This window comes from Leuresthes tenuis, unplaced genomic scaffold (assembly GCF_036924035.1).
Source record: "Leuresthes tenuis unplaced genomic scaffold, fLeuTen1.0.hap1 SCAF_1, whole genome shotgun sequence".
NCBI classification, from domain to species: Eukaryota; Metazoa; Chordata; class Actinopteri; order Atheriniformes; family Atherinopsidae; genus Leuresthes; species Leuresthes tenuis.
Window position 1 is genome coordinate 40777727 of NW_027325355.1, and position 26492 is coordinate 40804218.

The 26492-nt window shown below is 47.0% G+C and overlaps 1 non-coding gene and 25 pseudogenes across 1 annotated transcript; all 26 read left to right on the top strand.

Moving 5' to 3' along the window:
* The first annotated feature begins 6147 nt into the window (after nucleotides 1-6147).
* Nucleotides 6148-6266, top strand: LOC140289197 (5S ribosomal RNA; annotated as a pseudogene).
* Nucleotides 6267-6538: 272 nt separating this feature from the next.
* LOC140282413 (5S ribosomal RNA) lies at nucleotides 6539-6657 on the top strand (annotated as a pseudogene).
* Nucleotides 6658-6922: 265 nt separating this feature from the next.
* LOC140319117 (5S ribosomal RNA) lies at nucleotides 6923-7041 on the top strand (annotated as a pseudogene).
* Nucleotides 7042-7685: 644 nt separating this feature from the next.
* On the top strand, nucleotides 7686-7809 carry LOC140287248 (5S ribosomal RNA; annotated as a pseudogene).
* A 269-nt stretch (nucleotides 7810-8078) lies between these two features.
* LOC140282424 (5S ribosomal RNA) lies at nucleotides 8079-8197 on the top strand (annotated as a pseudogene).
* A 269-nt stretch (nucleotides 8198-8466) lies between these two features.
* LOC140302882 (5S ribosomal RNA) lies at nucleotides 8467-8585 on the top strand (annotated as a pseudogene).
* A 269-nt stretch (nucleotides 8586-8854) lies between these two features.
* On the top strand, nucleotides 8855-8973 carry LOC140288191 (5S ribosomal RNA; annotated as a pseudogene).
* A 269-nt stretch (nucleotides 8974-9242) lies between these two features.
* On the top strand, nucleotides 9243-9361 carry LOC140271607 (5S ribosomal RNA; annotated as a pseudogene).
* Nucleotides 9362-9630: 269 nt separating this feature from the next.
* LOC140296914 (5S ribosomal RNA) lies at nucleotides 9631-9739 on the top strand (annotated as a pseudogene).
* A 266-nt stretch (nucleotides 9740-10005) lies between these two features.
* On the top strand, nucleotides 10006-10124 carry LOC140290956 (5S ribosomal RNA; annotated as a pseudogene).
* Nucleotides 10125-10392: 268 nt separating this feature from the next.
* On the top strand, nucleotides 10393-10511 carry LOC140292669 (5S ribosomal RNA; annotated as a pseudogene).
* Nucleotides 10512-10778: 267 nt separating this feature from the next.
* Nucleotides 10779-10902, top strand: LOC140288135 (5S ribosomal RNA; annotated as a pseudogene).
* Nucleotides 10903-11171: 269 nt separating this feature from the next.
* On the top strand, nucleotides 11172-11290 carry LOC140301060 (5S ribosomal RNA; annotated as a pseudogene).
* A 268-nt stretch (nucleotides 11291-11558) lies between these two features.
* Nucleotides 11559-11677, top strand: LOC140316053 (5S ribosomal RNA; annotated as a pseudogene).
* Nucleotides 11678-11946: 269 nt separating this feature from the next.
* Nucleotides 11947-12065, top strand: LOC140291316 (5S ribosomal RNA; annotated as a pseudogene).
* A 269-nt stretch (nucleotides 12066-12334) lies between these two features.
* On the top strand, nucleotides 12335-12453 carry LOC140270384 (5S ribosomal RNA; annotated as a pseudogene).
* Nucleotides 12454-12721: 268 nt separating this feature from the next.
* On the top strand, nucleotides 12722-12840 carry LOC140316058 (5S ribosomal RNA; annotated as a pseudogene).
* Nucleotides 12841-13109: 269 nt separating this feature from the next.
* On the top strand, nucleotides 13110-13228 carry LOC140291317 (5S ribosomal RNA; annotated as a pseudogene).
* A 268-nt stretch (nucleotides 13229-13496) lies between these two features.
* LOC140290809 (5S ribosomal RNA) lies at nucleotides 13497-13615 on the top strand (annotated as a pseudogene).
* Nucleotides 13616-13884: 269 nt separating this feature from the next.
* Nucleotides 13885-14003, top strand: LOC140294220 (5S ribosomal RNA; annotated as a pseudogene).
* Nucleotides 14004-14275: 272 nt separating this feature from the next.
* LOC140297803 (5S ribosomal RNA) lies at nucleotides 14276-14394 on the top strand. Its single transcript, XR_011913506.1, has one exon. It is a non-coding gene; the product is annotated as a 5S ribosomal RNA (ribosomal RNA).
* Nucleotides 14395-14663: 269 nt separating this feature from the next.
* LOC140289226 (5S ribosomal RNA) lies at nucleotides 14664-14782 on the top strand (annotated as a pseudogene).
* Nucleotides 14783-15053: 271 nt separating this feature from the next.
* On the top strand, nucleotides 15054-15172 carry LOC140269989 (5S ribosomal RNA; annotated as a pseudogene).
* Nucleotides 15173-15829: 657 nt separating this feature from the next.
* Nucleotides 15830-15948, top strand: LOC140296602 (5S ribosomal RNA; annotated as a pseudogene).
* A 269-nt stretch (nucleotides 15949-16217) lies between these two features.
* On the top strand, nucleotides 16218-16336 carry LOC140292769 (5S ribosomal RNA; annotated as a pseudogene).
* Nucleotides 16337-16992: 656 nt separating this feature from the next.
* Nucleotides 16993-17111, top strand: LOC140305122 (5S ribosomal RNA; annotated as a pseudogene).
* Nucleotides 17112-26492: the final 9381 nt, after the last annotated feature.

Genomic DNA, 26492 nt, shown 5'->3' on the forward strand with positions numbered 1-26492 from the left:
GTTATCTTCAGGGATCGGTCTTTCAGAAATGACACAATGTCTGAGGGGTAGTGAGAAAAATCTGGCGGTAGCCCGTAAGAGTCGAAAAAGGTGGCTTGACCGTTCTCCTCCAGAGTCAGAGCTAGCCAAGGCTCCCCAGGCATGTGAGAAGGATGTGTGTTCACAATGAAGTAAGCCGGCTTTGTAAACGTTTGTGTGAGCTAGGGGAGTTGGTCACTAGCCCACACGCCACAAAATAGGTCACCCAGTAGATGATGCAACAGGCTCTCCAGTTGGTGGTTATTCATGCTTACTCTTTTAATAATAGTCCACCAGCACCTGTCTTCTTGAGTTGATCTCCAAAATGGAATCGTAACATGCGTAGACAATGAGGGTTGTGGTGTGAGGTAGCGGAACTCTAAACCTCGCCTCCGGTCTTAAATTCCCATTAGAAACAGGTGACAAGGCGTCGCTATCCTCACCAGGATTGTGATTAAAGATAAACAGCGAGTAACCGTTGTTAAATTCTTCACGTGTGATACTCAGAGGGAGATCTTTTAAATGACGACCTGTCGCTGTGAACAAATTGTAAAATTCCCGGACTGAAATGCCTTGGTTGAACTGAGGCTGGAACGCCTTGGCGGGAACTTGTTTACCATCCTGACAAAGAGCTAGATACTCTATATCCATATGTTTAAAGTTGAAGGGTGACAAGTCCCTTCTTCCCGTGAATGCCTCGTGGTGCACCATACCTAAAACAATATATTTAGGCATCGCTCCCAAAAAGAGATTCTCCTGACTGCATATCCTCGAATTTTCAGGGATGGAGTATGTTTTTACATTCACTCGTGACAGTGGGTAGAGAGCGTTTCCTCTCATTAAGGCCGATGTGTGGCCTAAACGAACAGCGGGGGAGACGGAAACTTTTTTGATAAAAAGAGAGGCTCCTAATATCATTAATCGGTAAGTCGAGTCTCTGGTTCCCATGAGATAGAAGGCCTCACTGGCTCTGGTTAGTTTAACTCTCATATCCACAGAGTTCAGCAGGAGCCTTTCGCAGAAAAAGATATCCCCATGGAGGGGGCCCAATAGGTGTACTTCTCTGGAATTAGCTGTACAGAGAGCCCTCTGGTTTAGCCCTCTGTTTGGCCCATTATTGGTTACTATAGAGTCTATGGCGCCGGCTGTGTCTTTACAATAAAGACCAGCGCTGAACTGACTCTTTAACGTGTCTTCAGAAAAGTTTAGCAGAGTCTCGATCATAGCTCTATATGGGTGGGTGGCACTAGACTGTGAAATTAATCTATCACCCAGAGTAACATCGCATTGACTGAATAGTGTATTGAGAGGATAATTGATGAGACCCACAGGTGCGTCGTTCGCCAAGTTTGTGCCGTCTGCATTGGTGATCTTCACGCGTAGATGTAACAAGGTATCGTTGAGATCCAGATACTTTTCACCATCTCCCGGTATAAAAAACTCAATCGGACCATTCTCAGTAATAGCGGATAGAGGCATAATTTCCATGTAGATCTTATCCTCGATAGAAAGCTGGGTCATAGGGACTGAAAATAAGTCCAGTTCTGCCAGGGTGCACTCAGGGGATTTGTGATGCAAAAGAGGCATGTTTCACTCTCTTTCTCTCTCTATTTATGATTCAGTGGAATATATCCCTGCTCCGTGCAGACTTCCTCCCTTTAGGCTTGATCCTTCCAAATGACTTCTTTCTTTTGAGCGGCCTCACTATTTGTGACCTCCTCACACGTTCACCCGGCGGCCGCTTTCTTGGTCTTCGTGACAGAACCATGATACCCGATCCTTCTTGTCCTCCCGTCTCTGCAGGACCAGAGATCCTTCTCATGGTTTTGCCTATGACATCTGAGGCAATGTTTGTAGCTGCTGTTTTCAGATGAGGCTTAGATATAGCAAAACCTTTTTTAACAAGGGGGGCTACGAAGCGAAATAATTTTGAAAATATAGAACCTATTCCACGACCGTACATTACAGGTGCTCCATAAAAACCAGGCAGGGTACCTCCGACCTGGTTCTGGTAATAGTTTACGAAGCGGTGAGGATCATCCCTCATGTTTATCTGAACCATGTTGCTTTGTTTTGTCGTCCTCCTCCTGACACAGACACAGACACCAAGGTGACCTCTGACTGAACGTTTGTTTGATAGTGACTAATGAGTCTGTGATCATCCCGTTTTTATATATATATATTACCTCTTACTCTCTCTGTGATATTAGAGTGAATGACCATCATTTCATTACGCGTTGTGATATCACGGGTCGGAAGTGTAGTCTCACAACGGTTTTCCCATAAGTAAAATTTACCGGAGTGTTTTGATCCGTTTTAATCTCTATGTGGATGTTTTCAATATGCCTCTTTGCTACAGGTAGATAGTTGACCGGGTTAAAAGTATGCGTAATTATATCGCCAAACTTACCCTCTACTCTAGCTGTTCGCAAGAGCGGGGCATAAGCATCGCCGACTATCTGAGGAGCAACCACATCGCTGTAACAGTAAAGCTGGTAGAAACCTGCTTTTAAATCCATCGGGTAAGGGGCACTCCTTTTATCAAACACGATCCATTTGCCAGGCTCCACACCTAGCATGTAGCTCAGTGGTGGATAAAAACGCAGGTGGTACTGGCCACCTGCCTGATACACGAGTCTATTTTCCACCGTGTTCACGACTAAATAAATATCAGAACCTATTTTTCTAAGGTGACCCTCAATCTCGGCTTTGAGCTGATTCAAATCCTTGAAATGTCCCCATCCTATATTGTGGCGGTAGAAATTTTCCAGCCCCGCTTTCCTCCATTCAAAAAAAGCCTGGTCCTTGGGGGCGTTATGCCATGTGTACGGATAAGAAATCTCCGTCAAGGCAACCTGCCACGAACCTTCCAAATCGATATGCTGGGCTAAATCCACGCGGAAACTGGAACTGGTATTATTCTTAAAGACGTTGAGACTAGCGTTGGAGGGCAGGGTGGAGGGCAGGGTGATATAAAACCCCTCATCCTCTTAAATTTTTTGTTAAAAAATTCTTTCCCCGCATCAGTTTGAAATTTTTTAGGGGTCTCGCTTTCTCTAAAAACAGATTCAAAAGCCTTTACGACCTCTGCGGCTGTTTTTCTCTTCATAGTGCGAACGTAAGCCTTTTTTGAAAACACGTCAATGACGGTTAATAGATAATTATACCCGTCATTGTACTCAGCCAAAGCCTGCATGTCGCAGAGATCTGCTTGGAATTGTTTTAAGGGGCTGGTGACAAAAACTCTGTTTCTCGGAAAATGTATTCTTGCAGGTTTATGTAGAGTATATGCATCTTGCTCTGATAAGAAGTCTTGCACTTTTTCGCACGCGACTTTCTTACCCGTTTCGTCCTGTACAGCTTTACGCAACCTCTCTACTCCCCCAAAACTACCAGGGTGGATAGGATCGTAGAAAACCTTTTTCATTAACCTCGTTTCAGCCATCTCACCTTATACAAACTCTGGCTTGTAATGACAGAAAACACAAAACGCAAGTATATTTGAACCTTTTATTTTTTCTCTAATGTGTAATAATACACACACACACACACATACAAATGATCACAAAAAGCAGGAATGCTAGTAATATAGGATTTAAGAAAAGTTAAATGTTATAAAAACATCACACGAATACAATATTAGTCTAAACACATCCGGCTGATGGAAAGAAGGAATGTAACACCCCTCTTTTAACCCTCCCAGAACTTTGTCATGGTTTGAAGCTGCTGCAATTTCTTTACATCTTCTCCAATCAACTGCTCGTACATATCGTGTATAGAAGTGTTGATTTGTTTCACCAGAGTTAGTTCGTACAAGTAAGCTTCTGCCACAGCCCTGACTCTGGCATCATCTTCACAAATGTTACGCGCAGTTAGAAGATGTTGAATGGAAGCAATGAATCGTTGATTATAAAGTCTCCGCATCAGAGTGTAGTAATGGTCATGAAAAAAGTCGTCCTCGAGGACATCCTTGCACTGATGTTGGCGTAAACTAGGGTGATCGACACTACACCCGTAGCATGATTCAATCATAAATTTTTTGATGGTCTCGTTCAAGAGGTGTATCACTGCAGTTTTCACAACTTTGATGAAACCTGAGGGGACCCATCCATCAAACTCGTCCTCACCCTCTCCTCCGGCATCCTGAGTGTGTGCAGGGGACCCCTGGCCTGGTGGAAGCTGAGAGTCCTCCATTTCGTTAGATTTAGCTTCCTCCGTTGTTACGGCCACGGTGGATCCTATCGGGTAGAGCGTTAAGCAGCGGTCATCAGGCGCCGAATTTGAGAACTCGATCTCGAGAGAAGAGGAGGAGTTGGAGGAGAAGAAAGACTCAGACGAAGTTGCTGGTGAAGGAGGGTGATACGGCTCCAGGTAGTATCTGTCGCTGTCTGGTGATCCAAACTGCGGTGATGTGGATGTTGCAGAAGGGGTCCCTGTATTCATCAATAGCGACGGAGAAGCATTCTCCAGATCGCGGTCAGTGATCTCCTCGCACAATGTCTTCTGGACGCTAGTTCTCATCCTGTTCCTCGTGTTGATCGGTGTATGACCTGTGCTGGAGTGTGTCCTTATAAACCTGAAGGGGGTGTGGTTATTGAGGTTGAGGAGGAGGGTTCTCAGCGGAGGGAGGTCTACACAGCCAGGGTTTTCTTGACTGCTAGAATCTCACCCCAGTTCTGGCAACTGCGGAACAGCGTGGAAACTCGATCCGCTATATCATTCATCTTCTCCACCCAGGCTGCATGAGGTATTGCTAACAGCGTCCTAAACACACCACAGTCAGAGTTATAGCACTCAAGAACAAAAAGATCCCCGTCTTCATTCTCATTAGATTTCCGGTGGCTTGCACGGAAGAACCAACGGCCTGTAACGCCTGTTTTCGACTGCCACACAGCAGTGAAAACCATCCTTGTTTTGGCCAGCTCAGCATCATCCAGAGGATTCCTGAGTCTCGGACTCTCCAGTCTCGGCCGTTTGGCTGCAGACGTTGCCGGGATTTCTTCGGGTTCTTCTTTCACTGTTAACACCTCCTCAGCCGAGCCCATGCCTCCTTCTCTATGACGCGGTATCGCTAGTTTCAACACTCCCCAGTCGTTGGAAGTTAGCATACCCACAGTGGTCAGAGGTCCCGGCTTCTCACCACCCTCGTCAAGCTGATACAGACAGAGGTCACCTGTTTCATACATGAACACATAGCCCCATCTTCCCCGCAGTCCATAAGGCTCCAGTGACCATTCTTCCCGTAGAGACACGGGCGGCGGTTGCTGCGTTCTGCACAGAAACACCATCCTTTTCTTGGGAGCATTTGGTACCAAGGGCTGATCTTCAATTATCGTTACCGGAGTCTCACAAATGAGAGACCGCAGAGCACACGTCCTCTCCGGGGCCTGCGTAGATTTATCCTCTACACTCACTCTGCTTCTTGTCCTCGGCATCTTGAATCAGCTATCTTTCACCCCAAAGTCGTTCTCTACACACTGACTGTCTCAGGGTTTTTATCCTTTACTCGAAACCCCTCCCCTGTCCACATATTGGCCCTCAAACCTGGGGGTCGAACAATACCCCACCCCACACATCTAATTATTTTCCCATCTTTACCTTACAGGGACCGGTCTTTGAAGCTGTTAAAATGCTGACCGCTTCTACAACTTAACCTTTTCTATTAACCCTAACCCTTTCTCTTATTTAAACATTCAACTAATATATTTCTCACAACCTCCTGACTTTAGCTGTAATCATTCTTAACCCTAGCCATAAACACCCCCTTCCTTAGATCTCTTCAACAGATGGCTAATCTATGTCAAACAAAGGTCACACGTCAAAATAGCTTGATCGATCGATAAGAGGTCAAAAGTCATATCCCCAGATGTCAGCAAACGGATGTCAAACAAAGGTCACCTGTCATATTAATTTGATTGATCGATAAGAGGTCAGAGGTCACCTGTCAAAATGAGTTTGATCGAAGGTGTCCTTTTATTTCTCTGTCTCAGTTTCAGCTGAAGAGAATAATCACATCAGGGAAGAAGATGTTCCCACTACAAGTTAGCCTTTCTTGGCAATTATCTGGTTGCATAGAGGAACCGTATGATTCCAGTACCTATATAATGCACATTTGTCACAGACATTGTTGCTTACAGCCACACCACCCTGAATATGCCTGACCTAGTCTGATCTCGGAAGCCAAGCAGGGTTGTACCTGGTTAGTACTTGGATGGGAGACCGCTTGGGAATACCAGGTGCTGTAAACTTCTTCTCTTCTCTCTACCACCTGCATGTCTTTTGTTGCAACGTCTGATCACCCTGTGACACATGAGGAAGTTGGTCATCTTCAACAGCTGCTGCTGCTTTGTTGGCAGACATGAGGTTATCTGAGAGTCTCAGTTTCAGCTGCAGAGAATAATCACATCAGGGAAGAAGATAAAACCACTACAAGTCAGCCTTTCTCGGCAATTATCTGTTTACATAAAGGAAGTGTATGATTCCAGTGCCTATATAATGCACATTTGTCACAGCTATTGTTGCTTACGGCCACATCACCCTGAATATGCCCGACCTTGTCTGATCTTGGAAGCAAAGCATGGTTGGGCCTGGTTAGTACTTGGATGGGAGACCACTTCGGAATACCAGGTGCTGTAAGCTTTTTCTCTTCTCTCTACCAACTACATGTCTTTTGTTGCAACGTCTGATCACCCTGTGACACATGAGGAAGTTGGTCATCTTCAGCTGCTGCTTTGTTGGCAGACACGAAGTGATCTGAGAGTGTCATTTTTAGCTGGAGAGAATTATCACGTCAGGGAAGAAGATGTGCCCACTAAATATCAGCCTTTCTCGGCAATTATCTGGTTACATAGAGGAACCATAAGTTCCATTGCCTATATAATGCACATTTGTCACAGAGATTTTTGCTTACGGCCAAACCACCCTGAATATGCCCGACCTCGTCTGATCTCGGAAGCCAAGCAGGGTTGGTCCTTGTTAGTACTTGGATGGGAGTCTCCTTGGGAATACCAGGTGCTGTAAGCTTTTTCTCTCCTCTCTACCAGCTGCATGTCTTTTGTTGCAACCTCTGATTACCCTGTGACACGTGAAGAAGTTGGTCATCTTCAGCTGCTGCTGCTTTGTTGGCAGACACGAAGTGATCTGAGAGTCTCAGTTTCAGTTGCAGAGAATAATCACGTCAGGGAAGAAGATGTGCCCACTACACATCAGCCTTTCTCTGCAATTTCTGGTTACATAGAGGAACCGTATGATTCCATTGCCTATATAATGCACATTTGTCACAGACATTGTTGCTTACGGCCACACCACCCTCAATATAATTGATCTTGGAAGACAAGCAGGATTGGGCATGGTTAGTACTTGGGTGGGAGACTGCTTGGGAATACCAGGTGCTGTAAGCTTTTTCTCTTCTCTCTACCACCTGCATGTCTTTTGTTGCAACGTCTGATCACCCTGTGACACATGAGGAAGTTGGTCATCTTCAGCTGCTGCTGCTTTGTTGGCAGACACAAATTGATCTGAGAGTCTCAGTTTCAGTGCAGAGAATAATCACATCAGGGAAGAAGATGTGCCCACTACACATCAGCCTTTCTCAGCAATTTCTGGTTACATAGAGGAACCGTATGATTCCAGTACCTATATAATGCACATTTGTCACAGAGATTATTACTTACGGCCACACCACCCTGAATATAATATGCCCGACCTCGTCTGATCTCGGAAGCCAAGCAGGGTTGTGCCTGGTTAGTACTTGGGTGGGAGACTGCTTGGGAATACCAGGTGCTGTAAGCTTTTTCTCTTCTCTCTACCACCTGCATGTCTTTTGTTTCAACGTCTGATCACCCTGTGACACATGAGGAAGTTGGTCATCTTCAGCTGCTGCTGCTTTGTTGGCAGACACAAAGTGATCTGAGAGTCTCAGTTTCAGCTGCAGAGAATAATCACATCAGGGAAGAAGATATGCCCACTACATATCAGCCTTTCTCGGCAATTATCTGGTTAAATAGAGGAACTTTATGATTCTAGTACCTATATAATGCACATTTGTCAAAGACTTTGTTGCTTACGGCCACACCACCCTGAACATATCCGACCTTGTCAGATCTCAGAAGCCAAGCAGGGTTGGGCCTGGTTAGTACTTAGATGGGAGACTGCTTTGGAATACCAGGTGCTGTAAGCTTTTTCTCTTCTCTCTACCACCTGCTTGTCTTTTGTTGCAACGTCTGATCACCCTGTGACACATGAGGAAGTTGGTCATCTTCAGCTGCTGCTGCTTTGTTGGCAGACACAAAGTGATCTGAGAGTCTCAGTTTCAGCTGAAGAGAATAATCACGTCAGGGAAGAAGATGTGCCCACTACTTATCAGCTTTTCTTGGTATTTATCTGGTTACATAGAGGAACCGTATGATTCCAGTACCTATATAATGCACATTTGTCACAGACATTGTTGCTTACGGTCACACCACCCTGAACATGCCCGACCTCGTCTGAGCTCGGAAGCCAAGTCGGGTTGGGCCTGGTTAGTACTTAAATGGGAGACCGCTTGGGAATACCAGGTGCTGTAAGCTTTTTCTCTTCTCTCTACCACCTGCATGTCTTTTGTTGCAACGTCTGATCACCCTGTGACACATGAGGAAGTTGGTCATCTTCAGCTGCTGCTGCTTTGTTGGCAGACACGAAGTGATCTGAGAGTCTCATTTTCAGTTGCAGAGAATGATCACATCAGAGAAGATGATATGCCCGCTACACATCAGCCTTTCTCGGCAATTATCTGGTTGCATAGAGGAACCGTATGATTCCAGTACCTATATAATGCACATTTGTCAGAGACATTGTTGCTTACGGCCACACAACCCAGAATTTCCCTGACCTCGTCTGATCTCGGAAGCCAAGCAGGGTTGGGCCTGGTTAGTACTTGGGTGGGAGTCCGCTTGGGAATACCAGGTGCTGTAAGCTTTTTCTCTTTTCTCTACCACCTGCATGTCTTTTGTTGCAATGTCTGATCACCCTGTGACACATGAGGAAGTTGGTCATCTTCAGCTGCTGGTGCTTTGTTGGCAGACACAAAGTGATCTGAGAGTCTCAGTTTCAGCTGCAGAGAATGATCACATGAGGGAAGAAGATTTGCCCACTACAAGTCAGCCTTTCTCGGCAATTATCTGGTTACATAGAGGAACCGTATGATACCAGTACCTATATAATGCACATTTGTCACAGAGATTGTTGCTTATGGCCAAACCACCCTTAATATGAACGACCTCGTCTGATCTCGGTAGCCAAGGAGGGTTGGGCCTGGTTAGTACTTTGATGGGAGACCGCTTGGGAATACCAGGTGCTGTAAGCTTTTTCTGTTCTCTTGACCACCTGCATGTCTTTTGTTGCAACGTCTGATCACCCTGTGACACATGAGGAAGGTGGTCATCTTCAGCTGCTGCTGCTTTGTTGGCAGACACGAAGTGATCTGAGAGTCTCAGTTTCAGCTGCAGAGAATAATCACGTCACGGAAGAAGATGTGCCCACTACAAGTCAGCTTTTCTCTGCAATTATCTGGTTACATAGAGGAAGTGTATGATTCCAGTACTTATATAATGCACATTTGTCACAGTTATTGTTGCTTACGGCCACACCACCCTGAATAATTCTGATCTCGGAAGCCAAGCACGGTTGGGCCTGGTTAGTACTTGGATGGGAGACCTCTTGGGAATACGAGGCGCTGTAAGCTTTTTCTCTTCTCTCTACCACCTGCATGTCTTTTGTTGCAACGTCTGATCACCCTGTGACACATGAGGAAGGTGGTCATCTTCAGCTGCTGCTTTGTTGGCAGACACGAAGTGATCTGAGAGTCTCAGTTTCAATTGGAGAGAATTATCACGTCAGGGAACAAGATGTGCCCACTACATATCAGCCTTTCTCTGCAATTATCTGGTTACATAGAGGAACCATAAGATTCATTTGCCTATATAATGCACATTTGTCAGAGAGATTGTTGTTTACGGCCAAACTACCCTTAATATGAACGACCTCGTCTGATCTCGGTAGCCAAGGAGGGTTGGGCCTGGTTAGTACTTTGATGGGAGACCGCTTGGGAATACCAGGTGCTGTAAGCGTTTTCTCTTCTCTCTACCAGCTGCATGTCTTTTGTTGCAACCTCTGATTACCCTGTGACACGTGAAGAAGTTGGTCATCTTCAGCTGCTGCTGCTTTGTTGGCAGACACAAAGTGATCTGAGACTCTCAGTTTCAGCTGCAGAGAATAATCACGTCAGGGAAGAAGATGTGCCCACTACACATCAGCCTTTCTCTGCAATTTCTGGTTACATAGAGGAACCGTATGATTCCATTGCCTATATAATGCACATTTGTCACAGACATTGTTGCTTACGGCCACACCACCCTCAATATAATTGACCTCGTCTGATCTCGGAAGCCAAGCAGGATTGGGCCTGGTTAGTACTTGGGTGGGAGACTGCTTGGGAATACTAGGTGCTGTAAGCTTTTTCTCTTCTCTCTACCACCTGCATGTCTTTTGTTGCAACGTCTGATCACCCTGTGACACATGAGGAAGTTGGTCATCTTCAGCTGCTACTGCTTTGTTGGCAGACACAAATTGATCTGAGAGTCTCAGTTTCAGTGCAGAGAATAATCACATCAGGGAAGAAGATGTGCCCACTACACATCAGCCTTTCTCAGCAATTTCTGGTTACATAGAGGAACCGTATGATTCCAGTACCTATATAATGCACATTTGTCACAGAGATTATTACTTACGGCCAAACCACCCTGAATATAATATGCCCGACCTCGTCTGATCTCGGAAGCCAAGCAGGGTTGTGCCTGGTTAGTACTTGGGTGGGAGACTGCTTGGGAATACCAGGTGCTGTAAGCTTTTTCTCTTCTCTCTACCACCTGCATGTCTTTTGTTTCAACGTCTGATCACCCTGTGACACATGAGGAAGTTGGTCATCTTCAGCTGCTGCTGCTTTGTTGGCAGACACAAAGTGATCTGAGAGTCTCAGTTTCAGCTGCAGAGAATTATCACATCAGGGAAGAAGATATGCCCACTACTTATCAGCTTTTCTTGGCAATTATCTGGTTACATAGAGGAACCGTATAATTCCAGTACCTATATAATGCACATTTGTCACAGACATTGTTGCTTACGGTCACACCACCCTGAACATGCCCGACCTCGTCTGAGCTCGGAAGCCAAGTAGGGTTGGGCCTGGTTAGTACTTAAATGGGAGACTGCTTGGGAATACCAGGTGCTGTAAGCTTTTTGTCTTCTCTTGATCACCTGCATGTCTTTTGTTGCAACGTCTGATCACCGTGTGACACATGAGGAAGTTGTTCATCTTCAGCTCCTGCTGCTTTGTTGGCAGTATGAGGTGATCTGAGAGTCTCAGTTTCAGCTGGAGAGAATAATCACATCAGAGAAGATGATATGCCCGCTACACATCAGCCTTTCTCGGCAATTATCTGGTTACATAGAGGAAGTGTATGATTGCAGTACCTATATAATGCACATTTGTCACAGCTATTGTAGCTTACGGCCACACCATCCTGAATATGCCTGACCTCGTCTGATCTCGGAAGAAAAGCAGGGTTGGGCCTGGTTAGTACTTGGATGGGAGACAACTTAGGAATACCAGGTGCTGTAAGCTTTTTCTCTTCTCTCTACCACCTGCATGTCTTTTGTTGCAACGTTTGATCACCCTGTGACACATGAGGAAGTTGGTCATCTTCAGCTGCTGCTGCTTTGTTGGCAGACACGAAGTGATCTGAGAGTCTCAGTTTCAGTTGCAGAGAATGATCACATCAGAGAAGATGATATGCCCGCTACACATCAGCCTTTCTCGGCAATTATCTGGTTGCATAGAGGAACCGTATGATTCCAGTACCTATATAATGCACATTTGTCAGAGACATTGTTGCTTACGGCCACACAACCCTGAATTTCCCTGACCTCGTCTGATCTCGGAAGCCAAGCAGGGTTGGGCCTGGTTAGTACTTGGGTTGGAGTCCGCTTGGGAATACCAGGTGCTGTAAGCTTTTTCTCTTCTCTCTACCACCTGCATGTCTTTTGTTTCAACGTCTGATCACCCTGTGACACATGAGGAAGTTGGTCATCTTCAGCTGCTGCTGCTTTGTTGGCAGACACAAAGTGATCTGAGAGTCTCAGTTTCAGCTGCAGAGAATTATCACATCAGGGAAGAAGATATGCCCACTACTTATCAGCTTTTCTTGGCAATTATCTGGTTACATAGAGGAACCGTATGATTCCAGTACCTATATAATGCACATTTGTCACAGACATTGTTGCTTACGGTCACACCACCCTGAACATGCCCGACCTCGTCTGAGCTCGGAAGCCAAGTAGGGTTGGGCCTGGTTAGTACTTAATTTGGAGACTGCTTGGGAATACCAGGTGCTGTAAGCTTTTTGTCTTCTCTTGATCACCTGCATGTCTTTTGTTGCAACGTCTGATCACCGTGTGACACATGAGGATGTTGTTCATCTTCAGCTCCTGCTGCTTTGTTGGCAGTATGAGGTGATCTGAGAGTCTCAGTTTCAGCTGGAGAGAATAATCACATCAGAGAAGATGATATGCCCGCTACACATCAGCCTTTCTCGGCAATTATCTGGTTACATAGAGGAAGTGTATGATTGCAGTACCTATATAATGCACATTTGTCACAGCTATTGTAGCTTACGGCCACACCATCCTGAATATGCCTGACCTCGTCTGATCTCGGAAGAAAAGCAGGGTTGGGCCTGGTTAGTACTTGGATGGGAGACAACTTAGGAATACCAGGTGCTGTAAGCTTTTTCTCTTCTCTCTACCACCTGCATGTCTTTTGTTGCAACGTCTGATCACCCTGTGACACATGAGGAAGTTGGTCATCTTCAGCTGCTGCTGCTTTGTTGGCAGACACGAAGTGATCTGAGAGTCTCATTTTCAGTTGCAGAGAATGATCACATCAGAGAAGATGATATGCCCGCTACACATCAGCCTTTCTCGGCAATTATCTGGTTGCATAGAGGAACCGTATGATTCCAGTACCTATGTAATGCACATTTGTCAGAGACATTGTTGCTTACGGCCACACAACCCTGAATTTCCCTGACCTCGTCTGATCTCGGAAGCCAAGCAGGGTTGGGCCTGGTTAGTACTTGGGTTGGAGTCCGCTTGGGAATACCAGGTGCTGTAAGCTTTTTCTCTTTTCTCTACCACCTGCATGTCTTTTGTTGCAACGTCTGATCACCCTGTGACACATGAGGAAGTTGGTCATCTTCAGCTGCTGCTGCTTTGTTGGCAGACTAAAGTGATCTGAGAGTCTCAGTTTCAGCTGCAGAGAATGATCACATGAGGGAAGAAGATTTGCCCACTACAAGTCAGCCTTTCTCGGCAATTATTTGGTTACATAGAGGAACCGTATGATTCCAGTACCTATATAATGCACATTTGTCACAGAGATTGTTGCTTATGGCCACACCACCCTTAATATGAACGACCTTGTCTGATCTCGGTAGCCAAGGAGGGTTGGGCCTGGTTAGTACTTTGATGGGAGACCGCTTGGGAATACCAGGTGCTGTAAGCTTTTTCTCTTCTCTTGACCACCTGCATGTCTTTTGTTGCAACGTCTGATCACCCTGTGACACATGAGGAAGGTGGTCATCTTCAGCTACTGCTGCTTTGTTGGCAGACACGAAGTGATCTGAGAGTCTCAGTTTCAGCTGCAGAGAATGATCACATGAGGGAAGAAGATTTGCCCACTACAAGTCAGCCTTTCTCGGCAATTATCTGGTTACATAGAGGAACCGTATGATTCCAGTACCTATATAATGCACATTTGTCACAGAGATTGTTGCTTATGGCCACACCACCCTTAATATGAACGACCTCGTCTGATCTCTGTAGCCAAGGAGGGTTGGGTCTGGTTAGTACTTTGATGGGAGACCGCTTGGGAATACCAGGTGCTGTAAGCTTTTTCTCTTCTCTCTACCACCTGCATGTCTTTTGTTGCAACGTCTGATCACCCTATGACACATGAGGAAGTTGGTCATCTTCAGCAGCTGCTGCTGCTTTGTTGGCAGACACAAAGTGATCTGAGAGTCTCAGTTTCAGCTGCACAGAATGATCGCATTAGGGAAGAAGATGTGCCCATAACAAGTCAGCCTTTCTCAGAAATTATCTGGTTACATAGAGGAAGTGTATGATTTCAGTACTTATATAATGCACATTTGTCACAGTTATTGTTGCTTACGGCCACACCACCCTGAATAAGCCCGACCTCGTCTGATCTCGGAAGCCAAGCACGGTTGGGCCTGGTTAGTACTTGGATGGGAGACCTCTTGGGAATACCAGGTGCTGTAAGCGTTTTCTCTTATCTCGACCACCTGCATGTCTTTTGTTGCAACGTCTGATCACCTTGTGACACATGAGGAAGTTGGCCATCTTCAGCTGCTGCTGCTTTGTTGGAAGACACGAAGTGATCTGATAGTCTCAGTTTCAGTTGCAGAGAATGATCACATCAGAGAAGATGATATGCCCGCTACACATCAGCCTTTCTCGGCAATTATCTGGTTGCATAGAGGAACCGTATGATTCCAGTACCTATATAATGCACATTTGTCAGAGACATTGTTGCTTACGGCCACACCACCCTGATCATGCCCGACCTCGTCTGATCTCGGAAGCATAGCAGGGTTGGTCCTGGTTAGTACTTGGATGGGAGTCCGCTTGGGAATACCAGTTGCTGTAAGCTTCTTCTCTTCTCTCTACCACCTGCATGTCTTTTGTTGCAACGTCTGATCATCCTGTGACACATGAGGAAGTTGGTCATCTGCAGCAGCTGCTGCTGCTTTGTTGGCAGACACGAAGTGATCTGAGAGTCTCAGTTTCAGCTGCAGAGAATAATCACATCAGGGAAGAAGATGTGCCCACTACAAGTTAGCCTTTCTCGGCAATTATCTGGTTACATAGAGGAAGTGTATCATTCAAAACTTATATAATGCACATTTGTCACAGATATTGTTGCTTACGGCCACACCACCCTGAATAAACCTGACCTTGTCTGATCTTGGAAGCCAAGCAGGGTTGGGCCTTGTTAGTACTTGGATGGGAGACCACTTGGGAATACCAGGTGCTGTAAGCTTCTTCTCTTCTCTCTACCACCTGCATGTCTGTTGTTGCAACGTCTGATCACCCTGTGACACATGAGGAAGTTGGTCAATTTTAGCTGCTGCTTCTTTGTTGGCAGACACGAAGTGATCTGAGAGTCTCATTTTCAGCTGGAGAAAATTATCACGTCAGGGAACAAGATGTGCCCACTACATATCAGCCTTTCTCGGCAATTATCTGGTTACATAGAGGAACCATATGATTCCATTGCCTATATAATGCACATTTGTCACAGAGATTGTTACTTACGGCCACACCACCCTCAATATGTCTGGCCTTGTCTGATCTCGGTAAACAAGTAGGGTTTGGCCTGGTTAGTAATTGAATGGGAGACCGCTTGGGAATACCAGGTGCTGTACGCTTTTTCTCATCTCTCTACCACCTGCATGTCTTTTGTTGCAACTTCTGATCACCCTGTGACACATGAGGAAGTTGGTCATCTTCAGCTGCTGCTGCTTTGTTGGCAGACACGAAGTGATCTGAGAGTCTCAGTTTCAGCTGCAGAGAATGATCACATCAGGGAAGAATATGTGCCCATAACAAGTCAGCCTTTCTCTGCAATTATCTGGTTGCATAGAGGAACCGTATGATTCCAGGACTTATATAATGCACATTTGTCACAGTTATTGTTGCTTACGGCCACACCACCCTGAATAAGCCCGACCTCATCTGATCTTGGAAGCCAAGCACGGTTGGGCCTGGTTAGTACCTGGATGGAAGACCTCTTGTTAATAGGAGGTGCTGTAAGCTTTTTCTCTTCTCTCTACCACCTGCATGTCTTTTGTTGCAACGTCTGATCACCCTGTGACACATGAGGAAGGTGGTCATCTTCAGCTGCTGCTGCATTGTTGGCAGACACGAAGTGATCTGAGAGTCTCAGTTTCAGTTGCAGAGAATGATCACATCAGAGAAGATGATATGCCCGCTACACATCAGCCTTTCTCGGCAATTATCTGGTTGCATAGAGGAACCGTATGATTCCAGTACCTATATAATGCACATTTGTCAGAGACATTTTTGCTTACGGCCACACCACCCTGATCATGCCCGACCTCGTCTGATCTCGGAAGCATAGCAGGGTTGGTCCTGGTTAGTACTTGGATGGGAGTCTGCTTGGGAATACCAGTTGCTGTAAGCTTCTTCTCTTCTCTCTACCACCTGCATGTCTTTTGTTGCAACGTCTGATCATCCTGTGACACATGAGGAAGTTGGTCATCTGCAGCAGCTGCTGCTGCTTTTTTGGCAGACACGAAGTGATCTGAGAGTCTCAGTTTCAGCTGCAGAGAATAATCACATCAGGGAAGAAGATGTGCCCACTACAAGTTAGCCTTTCTCGGCAATTATCTGGTTGCATAGAGGAACCGTATGATCCCAGTACCTATATAATGCACATTTGTCACAGATATTGTTGCTTACGGCCACACCATCCTGAATAAACCCGACCTCGTCTTATCTTTGAAGCCAAGCAGGGTTAGTTCTTGGATGGGAGTCCGCTTGGGAATACCAGGTGCTGTAAGCTTTTTCTCTTCTCTCAACCACCTGCATGTCTTTTGTTGCAACGTCTGATCACCCTGTGACACATGAGGAAGTTGGTCATCTTCAGCTACTGCTGCTGCTGCTTTGTTGGCAGACAAAAAGTGATCTGAGAGTCTCAGTTTCAGCTCGAGAGAATAATCACGTCAGGGAAGAAGATGTGGCCACTACTTATCAGCTTTTCTCGGCAATTATCTGGTTACATAGAGGAACCGTATGATTCCAGTACCTATATAATGCACATTTGTCACAGACATTGTTGCTTACGGTCACACCACCCTGAACATGCCCGACCTCGTCTGACCTCGGAAGCCAAGTAGGGTTGGGCCTGGTTAGTACTTAAATGGGAGACCGCTTGGGAATACCAGGTGCCTTAAGCTTTTTGTCTTCTCTCGACCACCTGCATGTCTTTTGTTGCAACGTCTGATCACCCTGTGACACATGAGGAAGTTGGTCATCTTCATTTTCAGCTGCTTTGTTGGCAGAGACGAAGTGATCTGAGAGTCTCAGTTTCAGCTGCAGAGAATAATCACATCAGGGAAGAAGATGTGCCCACTACAAGTCAGCCTTTCTCGGCAATTATCTGGTTACATAGAGGAAGTGTATGATTCCAGTACTTATATAATGCCTCAGGACACAGATGCAGGGTCGAGTTCAAATTCAAGACTGTTTATTTATATAAACAACAGGTTGACGATCTCCTCACAGAGCAAAGAAAGGGGCTGTGAAACTCCTGAGCACTCTCCCCAATAACTATGGAGGAGGAGAGTGCAGCTGTGAAAATTATTAAACCAAAAGTGTCTCCACTCCAGGAGGAAAACAAAGAGCTATTAAAGATAAACTCACATGCTCTCCTAACGAGGCGGACTTAAACAAAAGAAGCTCTCTCAAAAACAGAGGCACTATGAAACCTTAACAATTATCTATCAGCACACCTATAACGGCGGTGCAAAGATCCTCCAAGAGCAAAACACAAAATCACTCCACTAACGGAGGGCTATGAAACTAAAACAATTAACGAACGCAAAAGCTCCGCTAACGGAGATGATTAAAAGATTACAACAAAGATCACTCCAAACAAAAAAACCGAGGAACAAAACCAGGTTATGAAACTGAGCGTAATAAAACTAAAGCTATGGATGAAGAATAAATTACAACAAAGGATATGCTCGACTGCAGGCTCAAGGAAGCTGTGGCCACTGTGGAACAAAGACGCGAGGGTGAGGCTCATGGTGGAAACAACACACTGGCACAAGACAAGGGAGACACAGACTATAGAGCACAAGAGGAGCCAAGGAGAACAGCTGGAAACACTTTGGAATCAGGGAAGACAATCAGACGCAGACACAGGAGGGACCCGAAAGGAGAGGGACGTTTGTGATTTCAAAATAAAACAGGAAATGACGAGACAAGACATGAATCAAAACTTAAATCATGACAGATTTTTTTTTAAAAATCAGAGGTTTAAAAATACTTTTGACAGTAAAATTGCACATTGGAAAACAACTTAAACCCCAAAAAGTGACCAAAGTCCGACTGTGTTTTAAGTACTTGAGGGAACTGAAAAAATGACATTAACTATCATGGCACAAGAAGCTCTCACTGTCACGATCGGTGGTGAGGTAGGACCCAGATGCAGCTCTTTAGCTCAAAATCAAAGGTTTATTTGCAAAAACAAGACAGGGAGCAAAGGCAAAAACAAAGGGTGGCAGAGCCGGATTCAAAAACACTTTACATGAAAACTAAACAAAACTATGACTAAACAAAGAAACAGGACTATGAATAAATACTATGGCAATGAATACTGTGAGGCATGAAACCAGACTTATCTGCGTGCAAAGCATGGAGGGATAGTGAGGATTCTGCAGTGACTGAAAGGAAACCAGGAAGCTAAATACTGTGAAGGGAGTGATCAGTGACATGAGGTGCAGCTGTGAACAATTAACCACGTGACTTGAGTGAACTGAACGTGACAGGGGAAAAACATGACTTGAACATAACATGATTAAAGAAACTGTGACATAACATAAACTGATAGGGCAGATTAAGACACTGACAATGAACACATTTTCTTAAAGTCCATGTGTGTGAAATGTTGGGATAATCTGTGTTTATATTTGAGTCACCTTCAAATGAAGAGAAGTTACAACATGAACAAGGGAACCCAGAGAAGGATGCAAGATTTGGATAGCAAGCATTTCCCAGCTGGTTGGCTATTGTCATGCTTCCTGAGCGATTTACACAAGTCAAACAAATTCCCAACATCTGACACTGAAACACATGTTTGGTCCTGCAGTAAACCTGGAGATTAAGAGGGGTTTCCCCTTTTTTATCCTTTCAAAAATAAAGAATGAGCAGATTTCTCTCTTATTTTGGTCACAGGCCCATTATACGTGACTTACAGTTTATCATAGAGGGAGAAGGACAAGGAGAGGACCCATTCATCTCTGCACTCTATGGGGCTACAGACCGGTGAGCAGCCGCAGCTTCTCTGCAGACTCAGACTGAGTCAAATGAACACGGAGCAAACGACTCCCCTGCTCCATGGAAATTTAACTATGGCTGCTGATTACGGCAGCCCTGACGTTTCAAGTATAAACTTCTTTATATTACCTTATATGAGAAAGAACCACACTTGTTCTTCCGGAATCCGAAATTTGTTTTCTTTTAAGGAGATAGTCAAGATTTCAGATATTGCCATAAAATGAATTGCTTCACTCAAACCAAGTTAAAACTGCTTTGTCCTTCATATTTGTCCATGTTTAAGCTGGTTTCAAACATAAACTTCTTTGTATAACCTTGTATGAGAAAGAACCACACTTATGGTTGAGCAATACGCTCTTTATGAGGATCTTGTAAAATGAATTTCTTCACTTTTTTCCCTTGTTCTGTTCAGCATTATGGCAGCAGAATTGTGAATACCTTTTATTTCAAACTGATTTGCTTTGCCAAGGGAAGTTTTACAAAAGTAAAGCTCCCCTTGATGCCCATTTATTTATTTCTTTTTACAATATATAACATGTAATGGAACTGAACCGGACTAGGGGAAAAGGAAAGAAGAGGAAAGAAGAGGAAACAGAACAAAAAAAGAAACAAAAACCAGACAACCAGCTGCTTCACCTGTAAAAAAAACAAAACAGACAATAATCCATGGTCTCTGTTGCGAATCCAGCCTTAGCGCCACCAGGAGCACCTGAAAGCAGACAAGCAGAGAACAAACAAACAAACAAAAACAAGCACAAGTAGTGGCAATCGCATACAACACAACTGTGGATATAGATGACCTGAGGCGACATGGTAATACATCAACTGCTCCTGGACTAAAGAATGTGTGTTGTGTGTGTGTGTGTGTGGGAACATGCAACACCCATGGCACAGGACCTACATGATAACCGTGCTTAGTTATGAGTGTATAAATGTACACGACCACAATCCACAGCCCCCCCCCCAAGCAATCAGAAGCAGGCAGAGAGGCCCACAAGACCCAGGCCACCAGCAGCCCCCACGGAGCACAGAACCCAGGATGCCCACCGCAGGGACAACCACGCATCCACCCAGTACACAGCAGTGGAAGCCCCCGGACAGAGCCCCCATAAGCATAGGGCAGAGGCCCCCCGGGAGCCAGGGGCAACAGCCCACCGCCCCTACCAGGCCCCGGCCCAGGAGCCCGAGCGCCCCAAAACCCCCCGGCAGAGGTCCCACCCAATACCCGGGAGGGCCAAGCGCCCCCAGACAGCCACGCAGTGGGTCAGCGCCTGCCCCAGCGCCCCTGGCCAAGTTACTGGGAGTCAAGACGTGCCCACGGGTGGGTGAAGTTGCGAGCAGTGGGGAGAGGCAACGCCGCCCCCCCATTGGGAGAAGCACAGGCAGGCCAGGCGACAGCAAGACCCAGGCCCAATCATCACCACACACACTTTGACGTCCCATACATCCACACATCCACACGTCCTCCCTCACTTGACTCCGCTGGGGTGTAGCGCAGTGGGCACACCAGGGGGCCAGCAGCCCCCCAGCCACCACAGACCCTGAACCAGCAGAATAATTAATTCCTCCTGGCCACTCCTTCCCGAGCAGCAACCAGGAAGCAGGGGTGTGAGAGGACCCCTCCCCTCACCCTTCTGGCTCTTCAATATTTTCTAATAGTGAGCGATTAAAATTGAGGGGCAGCCAACCTTGTAGAACTGGGAGCGCGGCCCTCTGGGCAGCCTACATACCCAAAGAGCCCCGTCCACCAGATGCCACTCAGTGCAACCACCCCCCAAGACCTAATGTGTGTGTGTGTGTGTGTTTGATAAGTAGTGATGTCTAAGGTGTAATTAAAACAGGGGCGGGGAACTGCAGAGTGCAGCCAAGGGGACCACCTACGTGGCCCCATCCACTACACCCCACAGAACACACACGCCCCCCAAAACTCTTCATGTGTGAGTGTGTGCTGTGTACAGGAGCCAAAAGGGAAAGGGTATGGGGATATACACCGGGGGAGCTACTCTCCCCCGGGGAGGGCAGCCAGGGACTGGCAGCAATAGGCACCCCCGCTACCTGGGACCCAGCACAGGGCAGGAGGGCCTGATGTCCACCAGGCTCGGGGCTTGCAGCGACCATATTCCGGGAGCTACTGTACCCCCAGAAGGTACCCACCCCGCCCAACCCCACTCAACCCAACCCCATCCCACCCCGGAGGACCTCTACAAAAAAACAAACAAACAACAACAAACAAACCACCCGGTCACACCGGACGCAGCAGCCCGGGCCTGAGACCCACCATCACCCAGGCCCCCCCCTCAACAGGGGAAAAGCACCCCCCCCACCGCACGCCCCAACACCCTAAAGAAAACAACCACCTGCGGACACCCTGGAGGTCCCAGAGCAACAAGCCTGGCACCAGGACCTGCACCAACCCACCCATACTGTGGCATGTCCAGGGCAACCCAGCCCCCCCCGGGCGCAAGGCAGCGCCCAGCCACCAGGGCCCAGCACCACCACCCACGCCAGAGCGGCCCAGCCACCCGGTACAGAGCCAGCAGCCACCACCCCAAGGCCCCTAAGGGACCCCGCCCCACACCGCAAGACAGCCCCACCCGCAAGCCCCCAAAACTGCCCTCCAAGCCCGACAGACAGTCCCCCCCAGCAATGACCAACCCGGTCCCCACGACCCGAGAGACCTCCAGACGCCCGAAGCCACACAGCCCCCCCCCAGCACACACCCAACCGCCCAGAGCTACGGGACAGCAACCCACCACCACCACTATGTGATAAAGCTAATCAGCGGGGACCAGAGAGAATGAAATTCAGCCAATTGATGTTTTGAGGAGGCAGACATTGTTTCCATGCTAATGTAATCTAAAATAACATTTCTAAACTGGTTAATACACAGACTATTTTTCGCTTTCCAGTTCATGAGAATAGTTTTCTTTGCGATACATAACACTGCGAGGACCATGCAAACAAGCAGAGAAAAAACAAACACACAAACAAACAAAAACAAGCACAAGTAGTGGCAATCGCATACAACACAACTGTGCATATAGATGACCTGAGGCGACATGGTAATACATCAACTGCTACTGGACTAATGAATGTGTATTGTGTGTGTGTGTGTGTGTGTGTGTGTGTGAGAACATGCAACACCCATGGCACAGGACCTACATGATAACCGTTCTTACTTATGAGTGTATAAGTGTACACGGCCACAATCCACAGCCCCCCCAAGCAATCAGAAACAGGCAGAGAGGCCCACAAGACCCAGGCCACCAGCAGCCCCCACGGAGCACAGAACCCAGGATGCCCACCGCAGGGACAACCACGCATCCACCCAGAAGACAGCAGTGGAAGCCCCCGGACAGAGCCCCCATAAGCATAGGGCAGAGGCGCCCGGGAGCCAGGGGCAACAGCCCACCGACCCCACCAGGCCCCAGCCGCCCAGACATGGGCCGTGCACCGGACCCGGCCCCAGGAGCCCGAGCGCCCCAAAACCCCCCGGCAGAGGCCCCACCCAATACCCGGGAGGGCCAAGCGCCCCAGACAGCCACGCAGTGGGTCAGCGCCTGCCCCAGTGCCCCTCGCCAAGAGCCCTGGCAGTCAAGACGTGCCCACAGGTGGGTGAAGTCGCGAGGAGTGGGGAGAGGCAACGCCGCCCCCCCATTGGGAGAAGCACAGGCAGGCCAGGCGACAGCAAGTCCCAGACCCAGGCCCAATCATCACCACACACACTTTCACGTCCCATACATCCACACATCTACACGTCATCCCTCCCTTGACTCCGCTGGGGTCTAGCACAGTGGGAACACCATGGGGCCAGCAGCCCCCCAGCCACCAAAGACCCTGAACCAGCAGAATAATTAATTCCTCCTGGCCACTCCTTCCCGAGCAGCAACCAGGAAGCAGGGGTGTGAGAAGACCCCTCCCCTCACCCTTCTGGCTCTTCAATATTTTCTAATAGTGAGCGATTAAAATTGAGGGGCAGCCAACCTTGTAGAACTGGGAGCGCGGCCCTCTGGGCAGCCTACATACCCAAAGAGCCCCGTCCACCAGATGCCACTCAGTGCAACCACCCCCCAAGACCTAATGTGTGTGTGTGTGTGTGTTTGATAAGTAGTGATGTCTAAGGTGTAATTAAAACAGGGGCGGGGAACTGCAGAGTGCAGCCAAGGGGACCACCTACGTGGCCCCATCCACTACACCCCACAAAACACACACGCCCCCCAAAACTCTTCATGTGTGAGTGTGTGCTGTGTACAGGAGCCAATAGGGAGAGGGTATGGGGATATACACCGGGAGAGCTACTCTCCCCCGGAGAGGGCAGCCAGGGACTGGCAGCAATAGGCACCCCCGCTACCTGGGAGGGCCTGATGTCCACCAGGCTCGGGGCTTGCAGCGACCATATTCCGGGAGCTACTGTACCCCCAGAAAGGTACCCACCCCACCCCGCCCCACCCCACCCCACTCAACCCAACCCCACCCCACCCCGGAGGACCTCTACAAACAAACACACAAAGAACAACAAACAAACCACCCGGTCACACCAGACGCAGAAGCCCGGGCCTGAGACACACCATCACCCAGCCCCCCCCCCCCCCCCCCCCCCCCCCCCCCCAACAGGGGAAAAGCACCCCCCCCCCCCCCCCCACCCCCCACCGCACGCCCCAACACCCTAAAGAAAACAACCACCTGCGGACACCCTGGAGGTCCCAGAGCAACAAGCCTGGCACCAGGACCTGCACCAACCCAGCCATACTGTGGCATGTCCAGGGCAACCCAGCCCCCCCGGGCGCAAGGCAGCGCCCAGCCACCAGGGCCCAGGCCCAGCACCACCACCCACGCCAGAGCGGCCCGGCCAGTCGGTACAGAGCCAGCAGCCACCACCCCAAGGCCCCTAAGGGACCCCGCCCCACACCGCAAGAAAGCCCCACCTGCAAGCCCCCAAAACTGCCCTCCAAGCCCGACACACAGTCCCCCCCAGCAATGACCAACCCGGTCCCCACGACCCGAGAGACCACCAGACGCCCGAAGCCACACAGCCCCCTCACAGCACACACCCAACCGCCCAGAGCGACGGGACAGCAACCCACCAACACCACTATGTGATAAAGCTAATCAGCGGGGACCAGAGAGAATGAAATTCAGCCAATTGATGTTTTAAAGAGGCAGACATTGTTTCCATGCTAATGTAATCTAAAAGAACAATTCTAAACTGGTTAATACACAGATTGTTCTTCGCTTTCCAGTTCATGAGAAGAGTTTTCTTTGCGATACATAACACTGTGATGACCATGTGTGCTGAGTTCATTTCCATGTTGATGTTGTCTAAGTCACCCAGTATGCACAGTGTGGGGCATGCAGGAATGCTACACTTTAGCCATGTTGATAGGTCCGTACAGACTTCAAACCAGACCTTCTGGACAGGCGCACAAAACCACAAAGCGTGTGCATAATCATCAGGTGTGTTATCTGTGCAATGTGAGCAGATGTTTGAGTGTGTTAGACCCATCCTGAACATCCTTTGTCCTGTATAGTGTGTTCTATGAAGAATTTTGTATTGTATGAGCTGTAAATTAGGATTTCGAGTCATTCTGAAGGTGTTCAAACATATTTGTGGCCAGAAGCTATGACTAGAACTGATGGATAAATCTGCCTCCCATTTTTAGGATGGTAAAGACATTGTGTCATCTATCTTAGACAATAATTTATAAGTTTTTGATAGTAGTTTTGGGGTGCAGATGCTTAGAAATTCTGCTACCCTAATCGGGAGTTGTAAGTCTGGTTGGTGGAGGATATATTTCTTTGTTATTATAGACTTAAGTTGTTTATATTCTAGGAATGTATTGCTGCCTATCTCATGTTGTGATATGAGCTCATCAAATGAAATAAAATTTCCATTTTGGATTATATGTTCCAGATGTTTGATTCCTTTGATCTTCCACAGAGTAAAGTTTAGCATTTTTTTGTTTTGCAGGATGTCAGGATTGTTCCAGATGGGTGTAAGCTTACACGGGACAAGTGAAGACTTTGTTATTTTAAGAAATTCCCACCAGGCTGTCAGAGAGGTGCTGATGTTAATGCTTTTAAAACATTTGTGATTTTTTACGTTTTGACTAATAAGTGGCAGGTCAGAGATTTCCAGATTATCACACAATGCTTGTTCTATATTTATCCATGGTTCATCTATTGGGCTAGGTTTAAACCATTTTGATATATACTGTAACCTATTGGCTAAGGAATAGTGCTGAAAATGAGGTAAATCTAATCCACCACTTTCCTTGGTTTTCTGTAGCGTTTTTAAACTAATACGTGGTGGTTTGTTTTTCCACAGAAATTTGGAGATGCATTAATCTAGTGACTTAAACCAAGTAGCAGATGGTTTTATGGGGATCATTGAGAACAAATAGTTAACTTTTGGTAGTATCATCATTTTAATGGTTGTAACTCTCCCCATAAGTGATATAGGTAAGGACTTCCAACGAGAGAGATCGTCCTCTACTGTCTTTAATAATTGCACATAATTTAGCTTTGTTAGCTCTGAGAGCCTGGAGGAAATGTTTATGCCTAAATATCTAATATTTCCTGACTGTAAAGTGATCGCAGGTATATTCTGGACCCTACAGTTAATAGGCAGAACTGTGGTCTTAGACCAATTGATAGAGTAGTCAGAAAGTGCTGAGAATTTATTTATGAGTGTGATCGTGTGAGTGAGAGACGTCTGTGAGTTGTGGAGGAAAAGTAATACATCATCAGCATAAAGACTTATTTTATGCTCAATATTTTGGGGTTGGATGCCTTTAATATTTCTATCTTGTCTGATAGCAGCTGCTAAAGGTTTGATGAAAATAGCAAAAAGTGATGGAGAAAGTGGGCAACCCTGTCTTGTACCTCTCTGCAGACTGAAGCTTGGAGAATTTTGATCATTTGTCCTGACACTTGCATTTGGGGAGCTATATAATATCCTTATCCAGTTGATGAAGTGTGACCTAAACCCGAATTTTTTTAATGCTGCGAATAAAAATTTCCAGTTCACTCGATCAAATGCTTTTTCTGCATCTAGAGAGACTATTGTGGTTTCCAGGTTGTCGATGGTAGAATAGTCTATGAGATTAATTAGCCTGCGAGTGTTAGTGGATGAGTGTCTACCCTTTATGAAACCTGTCTGGTCAGGATGTATTATAAGTGGAGTTATTTTTTCCATTCTTTTGGCGAGGGCTTTACAAATTATTTTGAGGTCTGCATTTATTAGAGATATTGGGCGGTAGCTGGATGGAAGTATGGGG